Source organism: Pituophis catenifer, unplaced genomic scaffold (genome assembly GCF_029215685.1).
Source record: "Pituophis catenifer annectens isolate HBS135680 unplaced genomic scaffold, rPitCat1.0.hap2 SCAF_3, whole genome shotgun sequence".
Lineage (NCBI taxonomy): Eukaryota > Metazoa > Chordata > Lepidosauria > Squamata > Colubridae > Pituophis > Pituophis catenifer.
In genome coordinates, this window is record NW_027256883.1 from 99,926,994 (window position 1) to 99,948,247 (window position 21,254).

The window sequence follows — 21,254 nt, forward strand, 5'->3', positions numbered from 1 at the left end:
AGAACCAATACTTTTAGAATTGTATAATGAGGCTTTGTTGGAAGCAAAAATGCCTGTTTCATGGAGGGAAGCATATATCACGGTGATTATGAAAGAAGGTACAGAAGCAAATCAAATCCAAAATTATAGGCCAATTTCACTTCTGAACGCCGATTATAAAATTTTCATGACTATTATAGCAAGAAGGATAAAAAAAATATTAAATGAGATTATTCACCCTGACCAAAATGGTTTTCTCCCATTGAAACAAATCAGAAATAATACAAGAACAGTATTGAACATATTATGAAGTCCATCCAGAGAAACAAGAAGCACTTGTTTTTCTGGATGCCCAGAAAGCATTCGACAATTTGAATTGGTAATACATGATTCGACAAATTAGAGAAATGAAATTCGGAGACAAATTTGAACAAATGATAGAAGCAGTATATTCTTCCCAAAAAGCAAGTATTATAATAAATTGAGATATTACAAGAAATAATTTGAAATAAAGAAAGGAGTCCACCAGGGATGCCCACTGTCACCTCTGCTCTTCATTCTGACATTAGAGTCATTATTAAAAAAAAAAAAAAAAGAGCAAACCCAGAGATTAAAGGAACCAAAATCAGAAAGGAAGAGTATAAAATACAGGTGTTTGCGGATGACCTGGTATTTTTTATTGAGGACTCAAAGGAGACAGGACCTATTTTAATATGGGAAAGAGAGAAATTCGGAGAAGTATTGGGCCTTAAAGTTTATAAAACAAAAACAAAAATGATAGTTAAAAATATAGCATTAAAACAGAAAAAAGAATTAGAGGAAGAATTCGGACTACAGAGCATGAAAAAACTTAAATACGTAGGAATTTGGCTGACAGCGAGTTGTTCCTTGATTAAAAAAGATAATTATGTGAAATTAATACAACAATTAAAATTGTATTTGGAAAGATGGGGGACATTACAGTTATCTATACTAGGTTGAATTGCAACCATCAAGATGAATATTTTGCTGAAACTGCTCTACTTTTTTCAAACTATATCTATAAAATTGGATAAGAAATTTTTTACAGATTTGAATAGAATTATAACAAAGTTTATATGGGCAGGTAAGAAAGTAAGAATAAAATTAACAGGTCTTCAGGATAGTAGAAACAAAGGTGTCTTAGGGCCCCCAGATTGGCGACTTTAATATAAAGTGGCAACTTTAATATGGTAGTGGATTAACCTGAGAAATAGAAGACTGCTTACTCTGAAAGGACATGACCTACAAAAAGGATGGCATGCCTTCTTATGGGACAGGGAGAATAAATCTCATTTATATTTTTTTAGACATAAAGTAAGGGAAGTTCTGATGCAAATATGGCAAGAGATTAAGAGAAAGCATTATATGAAAATCCCCAGTTGGTTATCGACAATGGAAGCGATGATATATCCTAACATTGCTGCCTGCAATTACTGCAGGGTTCGAATCTCGCCAAGGCTCAAGGTTGACTCAGCCTTCCATCCTTTCTAAGGTAGGTGAAATGAGGACCCAGTTTGTGGGGGCAATAAGCTGACTTTGTATAAATATACAAAAGGATGAAGGCTATTGCTGAGCACATTGTAAGCCGCCCTGAGTCTTCGGAGAAGGGCGGCATATAAATCAAATTAAAATTTAAAAAAAAAAAAAAACCACTCTGGATATAGGTAAAATGGCCAAATATAACAAAATTCTAGATAGCCAAGGGAACTTAAAAAATAGACAGGAATTGAAAGAATAAGGTATAATCATAGATTGCTGGCCATATTTGCAACTTCAATCACGGTATAAAAAAAGACAAAGATGAATATGGAATTGAAATGGTGCCGCAACAATAGGATAAACTATTGATTGGCCCAGATGAAAAATTGATAACAAAAATTTATAATTACCTATTAGAATTTGATAGAGCTGAAGATATAGTGAAGGGAGTTATGATAGCATGGGCAAAAAACATCAGGCATAATATTGAATTGGAAGATTGGGGGGAAATTTGGAATAGAAATTATAAAAAAACTAAATCAGCAAAATAGAAAGAGAACCAGTATAAAATGTTTTATCGCTGGTACTTGGCACCCTCTAGACTAGCGAAGATATACCCAAACCTAACCCCGAATTGTTGGAAATGTGGCCAGAAACATGGTACCTTTTATCATACATAGTGGTTGTGCCCTGAAACGAAAAAATACTGGAAGAAAATACACAGGTGGTTACAGGAATTAACAGGACTTCAGATAGAATACACTCTGGAACTATTTCTCCTAGGGATAGTTAAAAGGAAATATGAAAAAAGAATAATATAAATCATTTTACATGTAACTGCAGCAAGGATAGCTTTCGCACAATGCTGGAGAAATATAAACATACCTCCCGAAGGCTTAGTAATAAAAAAATATTTGATTGTGCAGAAATGGACAAGTTGACAATTGAACTGAAAGGACAAATAGATTTGGAATACTACACAACATGGGAGAAGTGGTATAACTGGATTGAGAACAGAAAAATGGAAAAGAAATAGACAAAATAGAAGTAGAATTAAAACGTATAGTAAAAATGTATAGAATGTATTTGAATTGGAATGTTACGGTATGTAAATGGTTGCAGTTATGCATAAGATGTAAGATTTGTTTAATTGTAAAAATGCAATTTAAAAAAAGGTGCAAGGCAGGGTTGTCCTTTATCCCTGTTATTATTTGTGTTGACATTAGAGGTATTAAATAGAAATATAAGACAAAATGAAGAGATAAGAGGTATCAGAATTAAGAAAGAAGAATATAACTTACAGGCATTTGCAGATGATCTGGTGTTTATTTTAGAGGAGCCGCAAGTAGTTGGGCCAAAATTAATAGAACAAATAGAAGAATATGGAGAAGTGGCAGGGTTGAAAATTAATAAAGATAAAATGAAAATATTAGTGAAAAACATCACAGAGAAGCAGAAAAGGGAGTTAATGGAAAAACTAGATATTCAGATTGTATATTTATTTTCATGTGTTATATTGTATATAAAGAGAAGTTAATGAATCCTGCTGAATCAGTTACCTGTGTGTGCTTTCTGGATGTTTGATTTCTGCAATAAACTGACAGAAAAGCTGCCCAGCAAGGTGGTAGACTCCCCTTCAGCAGATGTTTGTGAAGGCCAGGCAGCGATTCTTCAGCAGATGGTTGGATCTACCGGCCAAACTCTGTAATTTCCTCAAAGTGGGCATTGCTAACTTAGCTAGGATGTGAAGGGAACAAGAAATAAATGTCCTTAGTGGTAGTAACTTGAATGAATATTCTCTTTACAGTATGTAATACATTGCTTTGCTCTGCTTTGCTTCTGTGGCGTGTTTCCAAGGATCTTACCCAATAACTCCAACACGAAATGTTCTTGAATCAAAGTTCTTTATTGATCAGTTATTTCTATTACAGGTGAACGTCTGGAAGTGGAAGTGGATCCCTGGACCACACGTTATATACTTGGGAGGCAGAGCTAAGGTAAGGAGGGATCAGGGGAAGGGCCAGGTGGGTGAATGAGGTTAACCCTTACTCTGCCATGGGGAAGCAATGTTAGGCATTTATATGTAACAAATCCCCTTCTAAATGCCTAACAGTTGGAGCTGTGTGTATGTGTTGTATGTGTACACCTAATCTTGAAGTTAGGTAGGCGTGCTGTTTGTTCTGCAAAGGTTTGGTCAGGATGTCAGCGATGTTAGGTGTTTTGTGCCAGCCATGGCAGTCTTTTCAAAGGCCACCAGATGGGGGCAAAGAGGCACCTTTGATCCCATTGGTGGGTCAAAGGGCTCTGGCCCCTGCAGCCCCATTGGGGAAAGTTAATGGCCCTCCGGCCCCCTCACACACCTTGTAAGGGAGGGGCCAGGGGCCCCTATAAGAACCCCTGCACAGGGGATGCTCTACCCTCCCTTTTTTGCCCTTTTTACCCGTTTCCTTTTGCCTGCTCTTGTTCTAGTCTCCTATGGGACTGACCCATGGGCTCAATCCAGGCATGGATGCCTCCATGTCTGGGACCTTATTTTACTCCACTTTTACTTCTAAATAAAGACTTAATTTGATTGCATCCTTGTGTGCTGACCTTTTTTTGGAAGCGCCCTCAACGAACCATCATTCTTCGTGAGATCCCTCACAAAGTGGTAGCCAAGGATGGTTTGAGGCAACGCTTCCAAGCCAGCAGAAGCAAGATGCCAGGAGGTTCCAGCAAGAACCCCCAAGAGATGGATGGCAGGACTTCACCGGTCATGACCAGGAGTCTTCAAGCAAGGTTGGCAGCCCTGCATCCAGTCCCTGATGCGAGCTTCGATCCAGAGGAGGTTACAGATGATCTCTATGCCCCCAAAGGACCCAGCGGAACGCAAGGGACCCCTTCGCATGCTTCCTTGCAGCTGCAAGCCACAGAGGAAGGCATGGAAGACCAGCAGTCCACCCAGGACTGCCAGGACACCGGGGATGTGGCCAGGGACCAGGCCACCCCCAGCGTAGACCAGCTCACTGGTGAGGAATGCAGAGAGCTGCTATGATTGCTCCTAGCAACCCGAGGGATGCCAGGAACCCAGCCATGTGGGACACCAGCGCAGGGGGCCTCTGGACACCGGGTAAGTCCTTCCCCAGCGCCCAGGAGGCTCCCCAACATGGCGCCGGCCACCCTGGGGGACCCCGGGGACCCGGAGCTTTTGGCAGGAAAATTCCCGCCAAATCGTGACCTGCAGCTTCTGGGGCCAACCGGAAGCAACATGGCAGCCCCCAGGCCACCTACTCCAGCGAGGCTTGGTAGGCCTCAGCTAGGCCACGAGGCCCAGCAACAGATGGCAGCCAGCCAAAGCAGCATGCAAACTGCTCGGTCCCCCCCCACAGGCAAGCCTCGAAGTCTGTCCAGCCGCTCCTGCTGCAACGGGCATCAGGGCTGCAATCCAAGTCCTGGTCGCAGCCCTGGAGGCCACGATGACCGAGGCCTCAACCTCGGGGGCAGCCAGCCTCCCTCAACACCCCCAGGGGATCAGCGAGGGGGGGCATCCAGTCCGGAGCCCCCCAGCCAGGACCTAGGCCTCCAGAGAGCCCCAGAAGAACCCCTGGGGGCTCCAGCCTTCCCAACACCCCCACCAAGGCAACGGAGGACTCACCTGGATGACTTCAGGGGGCCTCCAGCCGAGCCTCCCACCTCCCAAGATGGATGCCTCCTCCAGAGTCTTCAGGACCAGCAGTGGGCCCCTCCAGGCGATCCTCAGCATTTTCGGGCTTTTCTGGCCCCATCCTGCAGCCTTCGCCCCCTGGTAAGTGTTCCAGTACCAGGGGGGCTTCCAGAAGACTCTTCAGAGCCCCACAGGCCTGGGCCCAGGCCTGGCTCTGAAGCACAGAGGGAGAGGTCCGCCCCCGTTGGCTCCTGGGCTGGAATGAGATCTGAGCATGCTCAGCAGTTTGCACATGCTCAGTTGGCTCCACCTGAAAAAGAAAAGAATAATCAGAGAAAAATACCTACACTGGCCAGCAGAGGGATCCCTCTCCCATTTACTTCAATGGAACCAAAGCAAAGATACCTTGGACAGCACAATATATCAGCATTTTCTGCCCCAGCTGTGTCTGTTCTCTCAAATAATTTCTAGAAATTACATCTGGCAGGGGAAAGTTATAATATATGGAACAAAGAGATTCAGGTATGTCTCTTAAAAGAGGGGACCCTAGAAATGGTTTTAGACCCCCCACCTTTCCCTTGGGGACCTCAAGAAGAGTGGTACCACAGGAGAACCTATACTACTCTACTGAGCTCACTGGATGCTAGATTGTACCCTAGCATTCCAGATGGGCTCACAGCTGGTGAAATTTGGGGGTTGTTATATAGCCTATTTAATAGTGATAGCTTGGGCTCCACCACAAGACTCACAACAGAGTTCTATAACACCAAGCTAAAATTTGGGGCTAGCATGGCTGAGCACCTGGGAAAGTTGAAGGCACTCAGGGCAGAGCTGGTGCTCAGGGACTACCCCGTGACTGAGACCAACATGATCACTGTCATTCTGGCATCCCTGGACAAAAGTTGGGGCAATTTTATTGTCTCACTAGAGGAAACCAGAAAGGAAGCCATGACGCTGTCCTACCTCACAGGGGAGGCGCAATGAGGAAGACAGGAGGCGTAGAGATGCGGGAGAGTACACCAGGGCCACAACTCATCACATCAACAGAAGGCACCAGAGTTCAGAGCAGGTTAATGCTCTACCCAAGTGTTTCATCTGTGGCTCTGAGGAGCATCTGAAGAAGGACTGCCCCCATTACCAGCAAGGACCCAAGGAAGGGGCAGGGGGCAGAGAAGGGGGCCTGGTGGGGGCAAAGGTGATGCTAAGGGCAATTTTGTGAATACTAGCTATTTCACCCCCGCCACAAAGGCTGATGGCCCTACTGGCCTCTGGTTACTGGACTCTGGGGCTTCATCTCACATTGCTAACTTGAGGCAAGGCTTTAAGAGGTTAAGGAGAATTAACTCCTCTGTTAAGGTTGCAAATGGTAACAATGCTTTGGTTGTTGGGGAGGGCACTGTCTTTGTACCAGGGCTGGGCAATGTCGAAGGTGTATTACACGCTCCCTCTATAGCCAATAACCTGTTAAGCATAACCAAGCTATGTGATGATGGCAGGGTGGAGGTATTGTTTTGCAAAGGGGGAGGTCATGTCACTCGAGACAAAAGGGTCATTGGGAATGTTACCATTATAAATGGTTTGCCATATTTCTCCCCCGAGTACCCAGCCACAGGAGACAGCTCACAGGGGCCTGCGCGCAGAGAGAGAGAAAGGCTCCACAGCCAGCTCCCAGGCTGTCAAAGATGCACAAGACTGAGGCAGTTGTGCCCACACCGCCTCAACCAGTACCACAGCCCTCCAAGGCCAATGCGGGCAAGAAACCCGAGCCTCAGCAGGCACCTAAGGCAGGTAAGCCCAAAGAAGGGCCTAAGGTGCCAGCACCGCCCAAGGCAACCAGAGCCAAGGGGGTGTCAGTGGGAAAGCCACTGCACGCTAAATGTGCCCACCTCTTACATCGGAGGTTAGGCCATGCGAGCTTCCCAGTGGTTAAAAAGATGGGGGAATTCGCTGAGGGGATTCATCTCCAGGATTGTGAGGTGTTTCTGGACTGTGCCATCTGTAAGAGGGCAAGGAGGAAGGCCGCCCCAATACCTAAGGTGTCACTGCGTAAAACTCAATACCCATATCAATTAATACATGTTGATTTGGTTGGGCCATTTACACCGTCCATAGGAAAAAGGCAGTATTTCCTCACTGCCGTCGATGATTTCTCGAGGTATGGCCATGTGTATACCCTCACAGAAAAGTCTGAAGCCTTTGATGCCATAAAATCATTGTACAACTATGTGGAAACTCAGTACAAGACAAAGATCGCGCAGCTGCAGAGCGACCGTGGGGCTGAGTTCATGTCCCGAAAATTCCAGGACTGGATAAGGCACAGGGGCATACACCATTTTCGTACAGCGCCCTTTACACCTGCGCAGAACGGTGTGTCAGAAAAATGCAACGGCATTCTGCAGACCATGGTGCACAGCCTGATTGCGGATGCTGGGGTTGCGGAATCGTACTGGGCGGAGGCGGTACACTATGCCAACTACACCCTGAACCGCACCTGGAGCAGCGTTGTGAACCAGACCCCATATTTTCTGGTCCACGGTAGGAAGCCAAATTTGGGACACTTGCGTGTGTTTGGCTCCTACGCTTGGGTGCACATCCCCAAGCAGCTGTGGAAGAAGGGGAGATCCGTCTCCCAGAGACTGAGGTTCTTGGGCTATGCCCCTGGCTCCAAGGCCTACCGATTCCTGGGAGAAGGGGGCAGGATTGTGACCTCCCAATCTGCCTCCTTCGAAGAGGACTCCAATTGGACCCAGATCCACTCAAATGATCTGGGTCCATACATTAACCGGCCCAGCAAGGCTGCACCAATCATGACACCGCCGGAGACAACCACAGACCCTGCTACCAACAAGAGCGAGGAACAGGATGAAAAGGTCAGCCTACCTGGTCCAGATGAGGAGGATGAGCCGTCCAGTCCTGAGGGGAAAGACACACCATCTTCACCTGACTCTTCGCCTCCAGTGACCCTCCAGAGGCCCATGATACCCAACGCCTGGGACCGAGGGCCTCCACATCCCGGTCGTGAACAGCCAGTTGGCGAGGAACCCACAGAGGAAAAGGGTGGTGAGTGGCAGGAGGTCAGAAGGTCAAAGCGGTCCAACAAGGGGGTCTCACCTAAGAGAATTGACATTGGGCATGTCGCATCCGTCAACAGCGTCGTGGTCACCCCAAAGACTTTCTCTGACATCCAGGAGCTGCCCGTCGAAGAACAGGAGAAGTGGCAGCTCGCGATGGAACAGGAGATGGAGAGCCTGAGAAAACTCAAGGTCTTCACCCCCGGGCAACCACCCAAGGAGAAGAAGGTCATTGGCACAAGGTGGGTTTTCAAGGCCAAACCACTTGCCAATGGCTGCTACCTGTACAAGGCCCACTTGGTAGCACAGGGGTTCGCCCAACGCTACATGGAGGACTACATTGACACCTACTCTCCAACTGTTTGGGCAGAAAGTGTCAAGGCCGCCCTTGTAACTGCAGCCGCTCTGGGGAAGGAAGTCTACCAATTTGACATCCAGACGGCCTACCTCCATGCCAACTTGGACCGGCAGATCTACGTGAGGGCCCCTCCTGGTTACCAGCAGGAGGGGGGAAACACATGGCTACTCCAAAAGGGATTATATGGCCTCAAGCAGTCGGGGAAACTCTGGTATGACTGCCTCAAAAAGGGTTTAGAGCTAATTGGCTTCAGGGCATCTCATGCAGATGAGTGCGTTTTTACATGTGACACCAAAGGTGATACAGAATGGGTGTTGGTTTATGTGGATGACCTCCTATACGTAGGGCCTGGCAAGGATAGGTGTGACGAATTTGCCAAGGCCCTGGGGGAAAAGTTTACCCTGAAGTCCTTGGGGCGGGTTGACGGGTACCTGGGTGTACATATCTTGGCCGCTAAAAAGGGATTTGCATTATCCCAGAAAGAAAAAATTGAGGAATTGTTGGCCAAATGTAAAATGGCAGAGTCTAACCCAACGCATAGCCCCATGCAAAGTGATTACTACGGCCACAATCACAAAGACAGCCCTGACTTCACAGACAACAAATTATATAGATCTGTGATTGGCTCCTTGCTATACATTAGCAATTGGAGCAGGCCTGACATAGCTTTAGCTATAAATCTATTGTCTAGGCACGTGGAAAACCCAAAGGAATTCACTGGAATGCTGTCAAGAGGGTACTTAGGGGCATGGCTGATGCCCTCCTTATGCTGGAGCCAGAGAAGGGGAAGCCAGCCCAGCTCTCCGCTTACTTGGACGCAGACTGGGCTGGTGACACCAAGAGTAGATGGAGCACCTCTGGTTTCCTCATACTGCTAAATGGCTGTCCTATCCATTGGCATGTTAGGCAGCAAAAATTTGTTTCTTCCTCCACGGCTGAGGCAGAATATGCCAGCCTATTGGACACTACAAATGACTTAATTTGGTTCAATGCTCTGGTAACGAGCATCTGGGCACCTCCTACTCTGCCCATCCAAATTCAGGAAGACAATACGGCCGCAATTGGGATCTCCGGGGCATACGCAGTGGGCTCTAGGTCCCGCCACATAGACATCCATTACAAGAATGTCAGGCAGCTTGCCAGAATGGGGTTTGTACAAATCAAACATTGTAACACTACCGACCAGTTAGCTGACCTGTTTACAAAACCTGTGCCTATTGACTGACACAATCTTCTGTGTAAGCGTTTGTGTTTGATCCTGTAAACGATGCATCTGTATGTCTATGACACCTGCTCGCCCCCTCACACACATTCACCATCACCTGTCATTGGCTGGCAAGAAGGGGAATTGTTAGGTGTTTTGTGCCAGCCATGGCAGTCTCTTCAAAGGCCACCAGATGGGGGCAAAGAGGCACCTTTGATCCCATTGGTGGGTCAAGGGGCTCCGGCCCCTGCAGCCCCATTGGGGAAAGTTAATGGCCCTCCGGCCCCCTCACACACCTTGTAAGGGAGGGGCCAGGGGCCCCTATAAGAACCCCTGCACAGGGGATGCTCTACCCTCCCTTTTTTGCCCTTTTTACCTGTTCTCTTTTGCCTGTTCTTGTTCTAGTCTCCTATGGGACTGACCCATGGGCTCAATCCAGGCATGGATGCCTCCATGCCTGGGACCTTATTTTACTCCACTTTTACTTCTAAATAAAGACTTAATTTGATTGCATCCTTGTGTGCTGACCTTTTCTTGGAAGTGTCCTCAACGAACCATCATTCTTCATGAGATCCCTCACAAGCGATTTGTTCAACAGTCTCGCAGTGTATGGCTTTGATAAAACCAATGTTTGTAAACTGTCTGACGTGCTTATGTTTGATATCTATGTGCCTTGATCTCTTGCCCACGGCATCTGCCATGGATATGTCTCCTTGTTGTCCTCATGTATTTTTTTTATATATATAATTTTTATTAATATATTCTATACACTAATACACAAATAAAATATACAATCCTGCCACCATGGTATAATATGATTACATTGTCCATAAGTATAAAATCATTCCTTTATACATACATATTTGCCATCATATATATACATCATCATATGTCTATTCTATCCCACCTTTTCTGGACCCAATCGTACCATACTTTCCAACTGTTATAAAATTCTGAATCTTTTTTACCATTGATCAATCTAGTTAGTCTATCTGATTCCGCACACTCATTAATTTTATATATTATTTTCAAATCTATCGGTAAGTATTGATTTTTCCACTCCTGCGCATACGCTAATCTTGCTGCAGTGATAATGTGAATCAACAAGAACCATATATCTGATTTAACATTCAAAGGTTTTGCCCCCAATAGGAAAATCTCAGGTCTTAATTCCAAATTAATCTGTGTAATTTCCAAAATCCATTACCGTATTTTTTTCCAATATTTAACCGCCTGCGGGCAGGTCCACCATTGGTGAAAATAGGTTCCATTGCTGTAACCACACTTCCAACAGCAGGCAGATGTCCCGGGAAACATTTTAGCTAATCTCGCCAGGGGTAGATGCCACCGGTAGATCATTTTATATATGTTTTCTTTATATGAGGAGGCCATGGTTAATTTCATATTTTTCAACCAAATCTGTTCCCATTGCTGGAAGTCAAGGGGATATCCAAAATTTCGCCCCCATGCTATCATACAATCCTTCACTACATCCTGTCCTATCTGCAGAGACAATAAATATGCATAACATTTAGATAATATCCCTTTCCCTCCTTCTAGTAAGATCTTATCCAATTCTTGTCTTTTACGGTAGATTCCTTCACTATGTAAATCTTTTTTATACCTGGAGTGCACTTGCGAATAAGACCACCAGTCTATCTTATATCCTTGAAGAGTTAATAATTCTCGTGACTTTGGATTACCCTGAACATCCAAGAAACCTTCATATGTCAAGGTTTTCTCCCCTTTATACAATGTCGGGTAAACCTGAGCTTCCTGCGCTGAAATCCTACATGGAACTTTTGTATATACTCTTCTTCTAACCTTTTCCCAAGTGTACCCAAGTGTCCTACATAAATAGTGATCATCAAAGTGTCTAGGACAGCCGGATGCTCCCGGCCATAGAAAATAGTGCCAGCCATGTTGAAGACCGGCTCCCTCAAATGTCAAAAGTCGTCTCTTTTGTAGGACCATCCATTCTTTCACCCAAATCAAGTTCGCTGCTTGGTGATAGAGCTCCCAATTTGGGAGTCCAAATCCTCCTCTATTTTTGGGTTCTTGTAACATTTTAAATCTAATCCGCGGCCTCTTTCCCTGCCAGATAAATTTAGATATACTCCTATCCAAATTTGTAAAAAACTCTTTATTCAACCTTACCGGGGCTGTTTGGAATAGAAATAACCATTTGGGTAACACGCACATCTTAATGGTTGCCACCCTTCCCAAAATTGATAGCTGGAGATTTTTCCATCTTTCTAAGTCTCTGAGCATCTGTCTGTAAAGAGGAAGATAGTTATCCTCCTTTATGAAGGAACATCTGGCGGTCAACCATATACCCAGATACTTAATTTTATTTGTTATTCTTAAGCCCATTAACTGCTCCAGCTGTTGCCTTTGCATCTGAGTCATATTTTTCACTAGGATTTTAGTTTTTTCTTCATTCATCTTTAACCCCACTACCTTCCCATACTCTCTAATCAAACATAATAATTTCAGGCCCGAGTCCAGTGGTTGATCCAAGATAAATACAAGATCATCTGCATAAGCCTGAACTTTAACTTCCTCCTGCCTAATCTTCATTCCTCTTACTTCCGTGTTTCCTCTCACTTCTCTAAGCAGGGGCTCTAAAGTTAATACAAATAGCAATGGGGAAAGGGGACATCCCTGTCTTGTACCTCTACGAATTTGAATTCTCTCCGTCTCCTCTCCATCTATGAGAACTCTTGCAGTCTGCTCCCGGTAGATAGCTCGAATTGCCCAAATAAAATTCCCACCAAACTCCATATATTCCAATTGAGAAATCATAAATTCCCAACTGATTCTGTCAAACGCCTTTTGGGCGTCAACAAAAATTAAGGCTAATTGTTTATCCGGGCGATTTTCGAAAAATTCTAATGTATTCATGATAATTCTAAGATTATCTCGTAGATATCTATTAGGAAGGAAGCCGTTTTGGTCTGAGTGAATGAATTGGTTAAGGAAGCAGCTAAGCCTAGCTGCAAGAACCCCCGCAAATATCTTATAATCGGAGTTTAGTAATGATATTGGCCTATAGTTCTTAATAAGAGATAGATCAGTTCCTTCTTTTGGGATAATAGAAATATAAGCCTCAGTCCAAGATACTGGAACCTGAGCCTCTTTCATAACCGCATTGAATAAATCCGTCATGTGTCTTCCTATCACGTCAAACACTATTTTGTATAATTCAACTGGAAGGCCATTTCTACCCGGGGTTTTGCCATTCGCCTGTGCTTTCATAACTGTTTCTACTTCCTCTATCGTAAATTCCGCATTAAGAATTTCCTTCATTGTTTCCGAGACTTTAGGCAAGTCTGTCTTTTCCAAATATTTCCGAATTTCACAGATATTTTCCTCTCCTTTCTGATAAAGCTGTGTGAAAAAATCCTGAGCTACCATTCTCTTGCCTTCCTTAGTACAATGGAAATTCCCAATTACATCTTTCAGCCCTTCTATTCTCCGTTGTTCCTGCTCCTTTCTAAGCCGATAAGCCAACCATTTTCCTGTTTTATTCGCCCTTTCAAAATTTTGTTTAGTCCACTTTAGTTTATTTGCTAATTCCTCTTGATCTAATAATTTAATCTGGTGTTGCCAGTACTCCCTTTCCTCTATCAATGTTGTCTGGGTTAATCCATTTTGCATCCTTTCTTCCACCCGTTGTAATTTATTCAAGAGGTTGTCTCGGTGTTTCTTACCCGCCCTACGTTTGTCAATCATATATTTGATTAACCATCCCCTCATCACTGCCTTAACCGTATCCCATGTATTGTATATTGAAGTATCCTCTTTCTTATTTTCCTGGAAAAAAAGATATAACTCCTTCTTAAATTTACTTATGAATTCTTCATCTTTCAGGATACCTATATTCATTCTCCATCTACTCTTCCTACAATGTGGGATCTTCCAAGTTACCATTAGCGGGTTATGATCCGCCCACTGATTGGGCCCTATTTCCACTTCCGAGACCAGCCCCCTCAACTCAAGAGACATCCATATCATATCTATTCGGGTCCACAAGTGGTGTCTGGGAGAGAAATAAGTATATTGATTTTTATTGGGATTTCTCAACCTCCATATATCCTGTAATCCAAATTCCTCCCTTAAATCATTACATATTTTTGGTAATGTTCTCTTAATATCCTTTAACCTTCCTTGTATGTTTCCCGGGACATAATCCTGCATTCTATCTGTTACAGCATTGAAATCCCCCACTAAACAGACATGTTCATATTCCAGTTCCCCCAATTTAACATATAAGTTTTGATAAAAAGTCCTCTGATTATCATTAGGGGCATAAATACAAACCAATAAAGACTTCCACTGGGCAATTTCTATTTCGAGCATGAGAACCCAGCCTTCCTGGTCAGCAAAAACCTGTTGGGATTTCAAATGTTGTCGTACATATACCACTATCCCTCTTTTTTTTTTGACCTGCTAGTGAGGTATAAGTTTTACCCAACGCCCGGCATTCTAACAGATGGTTTTGATCTTTTTTTATATGAGTCTCCTGCATGCAGACAATATCATACTTAGCCTTTCTTAATTTATTCAAAATCCTACTACGTTTATTAGGAGCATTTAAACCGTTAATATTTACAGATATCAAACGCACTAATTCCCCCATTTCCTTTTCTCACCTAAGTTTTTACTTTCCCGCTGTTATAGCCTTCTTAACTGTTTGTCTTGTCTCCCTCTGAGGTGCTGTTAATTCCTCAGCTTTTCGTATTCCCCCACCCTTCTTTCCCGCCTTTCCTTCTCTCCTCTCCTCTACCTCTTCTTCCTCTTGCGATTCCTCCAAACTTCTACTTTCCCCTTCTCCTTCAACATCTAATTCTGACAAATTAAATTGTTGTTCCATGAATTCTCTTGCTTCTTGAAGACTCCGAATCCTCACCTTCTTATCCCTCCATGTCATCAATAAACCTTCAGGCAATAACCAACGATACGAAATTGCATTTTTCCTCAGGAAAGTCGTCAAAAATTGATATCTGCGTCTCTGTTCCCTTACCCGACGTGGGATTTGTTTCAAAACTATCATCGGTTGGCCTTTATATGTAATAGTTTGATCCCTTGTTCGTTTATAAAATTCTTCACACAAAGCTTTCTTGTTAAAACGAACATGAATTTCCCGAGGAAGATTGTTCCTTTTTGCGTAGCTAGTGAATACTCTAAAGGCCTCATCAATATCCCGTTGGATCATGAGTCTATCTGCCTCCAAAGTTTCTGCAACTATTTCTCCTACAATGTCATCCAGTTTTTCCCCTTTCTCTTCCGCCACATTCTGTATTCTAAGGAAAAAAGAAGATCGCTCCATTTCCAGAAAAATTATTTCTTCTTCTAGTTCTCTATTTATGGTTATTTGTCTCTTCTCCCAACTATCCATCCGTCCTTCGCATTTCTCCGTCTTCTTCTCTATCTCCTTCATTTTTTCCTCTTGTTGTATTAATGTCTGTCGTATATCTCCCAGTTCACTTCGCATCTGTTTAATTTCTTCTTTAACCCCTCTCATTTCCGCTTTCACATCTGCTCCCAAGTCCTCAAAATTCTTAGATGTCGACTCCTGGTTTTTAGCCATTGATTCCATGATGGCTTGTAACATATTTTGAAGAGCCTGCATAGAGGGCGTCTTCCCTGTCGCCGACATATCTTCCGATGTTCTTCTAGAAGCTAAATATGTCGAATTTGGGGTTACAGCGGTAGGCAGAGAGATAATTTTCTTATTTGTTGTGGTAATAGTTGAAGATGTAGACATAACTGAAAACAACCACTGTTCCTCTACTCTTTGTTGAATAAATATATCAATCAAGTCTTTTAAATCAAATAAGTTAATCCATCAGCTCTTGATATATCCAAATTAGTCTATTTTCAATGTTTACTATGAGGCAGTGTATATATATCTTTTTCCCACCTCTTTTCCTTTCCTTTCTTTTCCTTTCCTTTAGTTGTAATATCCCAATCCACCACTAGGTGGCAGTACAAGACCAACCAAGGGCAGTCTCCGTCTTCAGCAGTGGGGAAAGAAGAAAAAAATATCAAGTCAAGATGTGGCAAAAGGCTCGCCTCTTCTGATAATGTGACAAAGAGAGAAGAAAAAGAGAAAATCTCATTACGTCTCCAACAAGATCAGTCAATTATTCCTCATCCAACAGACAATATATTCAAATAAAAAAAGGGAGAAGATGAAGTTTTGATAATATCAAAGTTCAAAGGGAGATCAATAACTGCTTCTGAGGGGGAAATAACAGCTAGCAGCAAGACAGCCGTTTCTCCGTTTCAGCCGCTCCCCCAGTAAATGGCAAATCTTATACGTTTCTTAGGCAGGAGGTTCAGTCAGCTCTGAGCTAACTTAGTAAAGTAGAATTCTTACACCATGCTGGCGGGCTCCCCTCTCCAGTTGGTATAGTCACGATTTCGGGGCGATCCCACGCCGCCCTCTTTCTGCGCTGGTATCCTGAGAAGAAATCTGCCGGCATGCGGGAAAGCCACCTCCTCGCATGCCCCGATGCCTCCCCTTCTTCGCAAGCCTCTCCACGGCTCACGATGGCGCAGGAACAACCGTCAGACACAGAAAAGGGAGAACTAGGATAAGCAGCTACACAATTCCTAGTCCTCCATTTAGCATGACGCAACCGGAAGCCCTTGTTGTCCTCATGTATTATTATCGGGTAGGCTGGCTCAGTCCAGATGTTGGTCATCGAACCATGTCAGGTTGTTGGCTGCCTTCGAGAGGCAGATGTATTCTGCTTCTGCTGTAGATGTGGCCACTAGGTTTTGTTTCCCGGTGTACCAGTGCACTGGGCAACCGTTGATGAGGAATACATATCCAGACGTGCTTTTCCTGCTCTTTGTGTCGCCTACCCAGTCAGCATCAGCATAACAGGTTAATATGGGCTCTTTGGAACTCACCGGCTCTAGGCGTAGGCAGGCATCTGTGCTGTACTTTAGGTATCTGAGCACACGTTTTACACCTTCCCAGTGGTATGTTTTTGGTTCGTTGACGTGCCTAGACAAGAGGTTGACCGCTAGGATATCTGGCCTAGTCCAGTTGGCTATATATAGTAGTGACTCAACGACAGACCTATAGAGGGTATTGTCCTTAAATGTTTCACCTTCTTCGTTCATGTGTTTTAGAAAGTCAACTTGCATGGGTGTTTCGCATGGCTTGGCATCCTTCATGTTGCATTTGTGTAGCAGCTCCAATATCTTCTCCTTTTGGGAGATTCTGAATCCTTTCTGTGTTCTGTCGATCTGGACATCCAGGTACTTGTTTACCTTTCCCAAAGTTTTTAGTGCGAAGTGCTTCCCCAATTTATCAGCGAAATCATCACATTTCTGTTTGTGCTGGCCACAGTATAAAATATCATCCACACAAACAAGCACGTATTCAATAGATGTGCCCTCCTTTTTGATGAAGAAGCATAGGTCAGCAGAGGTGGCTGTGAATCCCATGTCCCTGAGAATTTTCGCTAGGCACTCATACCACCTCTTACTGGATTGCTTCAGCCCATACAAACTCTTGTTTAACAACCAGGTATCTCCCTTTTGTGTGTTTATTCCGGGGGGTGCTCTGACAAAGATCTCTTTGTCTAGTTCCGCGTGGAGATAAGCTGTCTGCACATCAAATTGGTAAACTTCTAGGCCTAGAATTGTTGCTATCACCAGGACGCTCTTGACACTTTCGGCCCTGACTGTGGGTGAATATGTATCGGTGTAGTCCTCCGGGTATTTCTGCGCAAACCCCTGCGCTACTAACCTAGCCTTGTACAGCGTCTTATTGTCCTCAAGCTCCTTGATTTTAAAAACCCACTTTGTCCCAGTGGGTACTTTGTTGTCTGGTACCTTGGATGAAGTATACACATTTAGCTCTCTCAGGCTGGCCATCTCTTTCTCCATGGCCTCTTCCCACCTAATCCTTTCTTCTTGTGGCAACCTAAGTATGTCTTCGTAAGAGTTGGGTGTCGTGGTGTTTGTGTGTATTGATAGTACATAATGGATTCGGCAGTGTGGCAGCAGTGGCTGCAGTGGTGGCAGCGCCGGTGGATCCTGGTCGGTGCTGGTTGGTCTCCGGGCGAGTAGAGAAGCCTGGCGGAGGTCGTATGGTTGGTGAGTAGCTGTTTTGCCTTTCTATTCCTGGGTCTTGCGTTGTTGGTGCAGCCGGTGGCGAGTGCGAATCCTGCGGTTGGTCGATCCTGCAGGTGATCGGGTTCCGGTGCTCGGTTTCTGGGCGCGTTGTTTCTCGGAGGGTTGGCTGGGTTGGTGCATGGTTTCCGGTGGCCACCCTGTTGTCCCTTTGGCTTTGGGGTGCCTTGGGGTGGTTTTTAGCAAGCGCAGGAGGCTTGAATGCGGAGCCGAGTGCTGCCGCAAGAATCTCGATCGCTTTTTCCACTTCGGGCCCAGTAGGTGGGCTCTTGCAGGCTTGTGTTATTATTTCTGGGCAGTTTTCGTGTTCTTCCCCATTTGTATTGGGGTCTTCGTTGTTTTGCGCCATTTTGTTTGAATCTCGGCTCCCCATTGGTTGTTGGCCATTCCAAGATGGCTGCCAGGAGCATGGCGTGGAAATGAAATTGTCCATGTCCAGAGCTTCAGCTTGGGAATGCCTTTCCCTTGCTGGACTGGCGACTTCATTGTCTTGTTCCTGGGTACTCATTGCTGCTCCATGGCTTTCTAGGAGGCCTTGGAGTTTCGCGATGAGCTCCTCTTTACTGGCGGGTGCTTCCAGCATCTTCAGTATGGTTGATCGGAAGTCGTCTCTGCTCGGTGGCTCACTCCTTTCGCGGCTGCAGGTTTCCTCTCTCGGTTCCTTGTCCCAGAGTAGTGGGCTCGGGTCATAGTCCTGCTCACACTTGCTCGTGGCAATTCTTGCTGTGGTGCCTTTGAGAGCCTGCAGCTCTTCCCTCTGCTTGGTATAGGCTCTGGTGCACATCCTGCTTTCTGCTTCGGATTGGATTCCTGATTCTGCCATTTCTGTGAGTTGTGGGTTAACCATCCTCTGCTACCAATCTGTGGCATGTTTCCAAGGATCTTACCCAATAACTCCAACACGAAATGTTCTTGAATCAAAGTTCTTTATTGATCAGTTATTTCTATTACAGGTGAATGTCTGGAAGTGGAAGTGGATCCCTGGACCACACCTTATATACCTGGGAGGCGGAGCTAAGGTAAGGAGGGATCAGGGGAAGGGCCAGGTGGGTGAATGAAGTTAACCCTTACTCTGCCATGGGGAAGCAATGTTAGGCATTTATATGTAACAGCTTCAAGCTCTTTCTCAGGACAGCTTCTGTAGCAGCATTTAACAGATTTTGGCAAATGCTGCAGGAGAAATGCCACTCAGCCTCTTGGCTCCACTTGCCAAAGTAGGACATATCATTACTTTTTCTATAGCAAATACTTTATTCATGTCACAAAGGCTTTTACTCAGAGTCAGCATTTGTGCAGAAAGTTCTAGTTTTGCCATGTGATAAGAGAGAAAAGCTTTGAAAGGTGAAATCGTTACTGAAGGCCTCACAGAAATGGCAGCTCCAATGCTGTTGCTGCATCTCTATCTGCCAAACACCTGATTGGCACATCAGAGATTCCTTTGTGGCAATTATTTTTGAGGGTTTCAATCTGACCCTTTCCCCTCTGTGAGCTTTGCATGGAGAGTATAAACAGTGTTTTAACAGGGTTTAATGTGAAATGACCCAGCAGATTGCATATAAAAATAAACCCTTTTCACACCCACCCACACCCACACCTCCATATATGTATCTTCCTCAATCATGTATCTTCTATCAGAGGTCTGGGAGTTTGAGGGTTCTATGTAGTATATTAGCTGTTCCTAGCACTGCATTTTTCTGGACACCTCTGGCTCTCATGTCTTTCCTGCTGGAGCCACTCTCCCAGCTCAGGAAGAAATAAATGTACCTGACCTTGTAGGAACTGTAATCTAGGTAAATGGAGCTGAAACACTTAAGTACAGAGAAACAAGATAAAGGAAGTCCTCATTTAATTATCCCAATTGGGACTAGCAACTCCACCATTAAGCAACACAGTCATTAAGCATGACATCATGCTTCATTATCTCAATAAAAGTAGTTTTACTTTTCTTGAGAAATTGATTTCCTGGCCTGGTCTACCAGTGGAGCTGACAATAAAAACACTGACGAAGTCTCAGTGCAGAAAGGCAACTGAGATGTAATAACTTCTATTACTGAACTAAAATAATTGAAACAATAGCCATATTACCTGTTAAAGTATCAACACTGATATTGACATGCCTTGTTGAAATCTCTGGGTAAAATAAGTGGAAAAACACCATGGCTGGCATCTACTTATCTCCTTCCAAGTAAGAAAATATTGTTTTCCATTAAAAATAAGAGTGTTTTCAAAGGGATATGGAGAGGTAGAGGAGATTCTTTATTTTACAGTTTTTCATGCAGTCATTTGAAGAATAATTCAGTATTTTTGGCAATTGATTAAGACCAAATACAGTTGTGTTTTATTTTAGCTATTTGCTTGCCATGGATTGTGTATATTGTTTGATAATTGTTTTTAATGGTTTGGTTTTTAATACTTTAGCAGTTGTGCAGTCTTGCTGTTTACTGAGATTCTATCAAATATATGAAAAGCATTGATATAAGAGACTTCAAAGAGCCTTTCCTCTTCTAAGTATTATTGAAGTAGATTTGTGAAGCTGTATTAATGGTACATTAACTTGGACAAGCTTTTATATAAATATAATCAAACAGATGATATTTTGGGGTGTGAGGTCAAAACATTTATAAATGGATTCCCTTTAAAGGCTTTTTTGAACTTTTACTTGTCTACATCCAACAGTTTAATGTTTAGAATCAGGATTAGAAATAACAGAGTTTACCAATTAAACGAGAAAACACATAATAAACTATAAATCTAGTAGTAGAAAGATGTAGCAAAATAAAACTCTGAAACACAATGATTGCGGGAACAACTGTATCCCTAGTCAAGAGTTTTGTGGCACTCTCAGGCATTTGTGGGACACATTGGCAGAAATCTTCTAGAAGATAAACAGAGTTGGAAGGGACCTTGTAGGTCATCTAGTCCAACCCCCCGCCCAAGCAAGAGACCCTATACCTGTGATGGCAAACCTATGGCATGGGTGCCACAGGTGGCACATGGAGCCATATCTGTGGGCATGCGAGCGTTGCCATAGCTCAGGTCCAGCGCACATGCGTGCGCCAGCCAGCTGATTTTTGGGCCTTCTGGTTCCACCGGAAGTTGGGAAATGGGCTGTTTCCAGCCTCCAGAGGGCCTCAGGGTGGGGGTGGGGAAAGCTGTTTTCACCCTCCCCAGGCTCCAAGAAAGCATCTGGAGCCTGGGGAGGGTGAAGAACAGGCCTACCGGGCCCATCGTGCCATCACTAAAAGCGGAAGGGGCATGGGGTTCACATGCACATGTGCGGGTTGCATTGAATTTTGGGTGTGGGCATGCATGTGGCCAACCTCCCCCTGCTCCCCCCGCTTT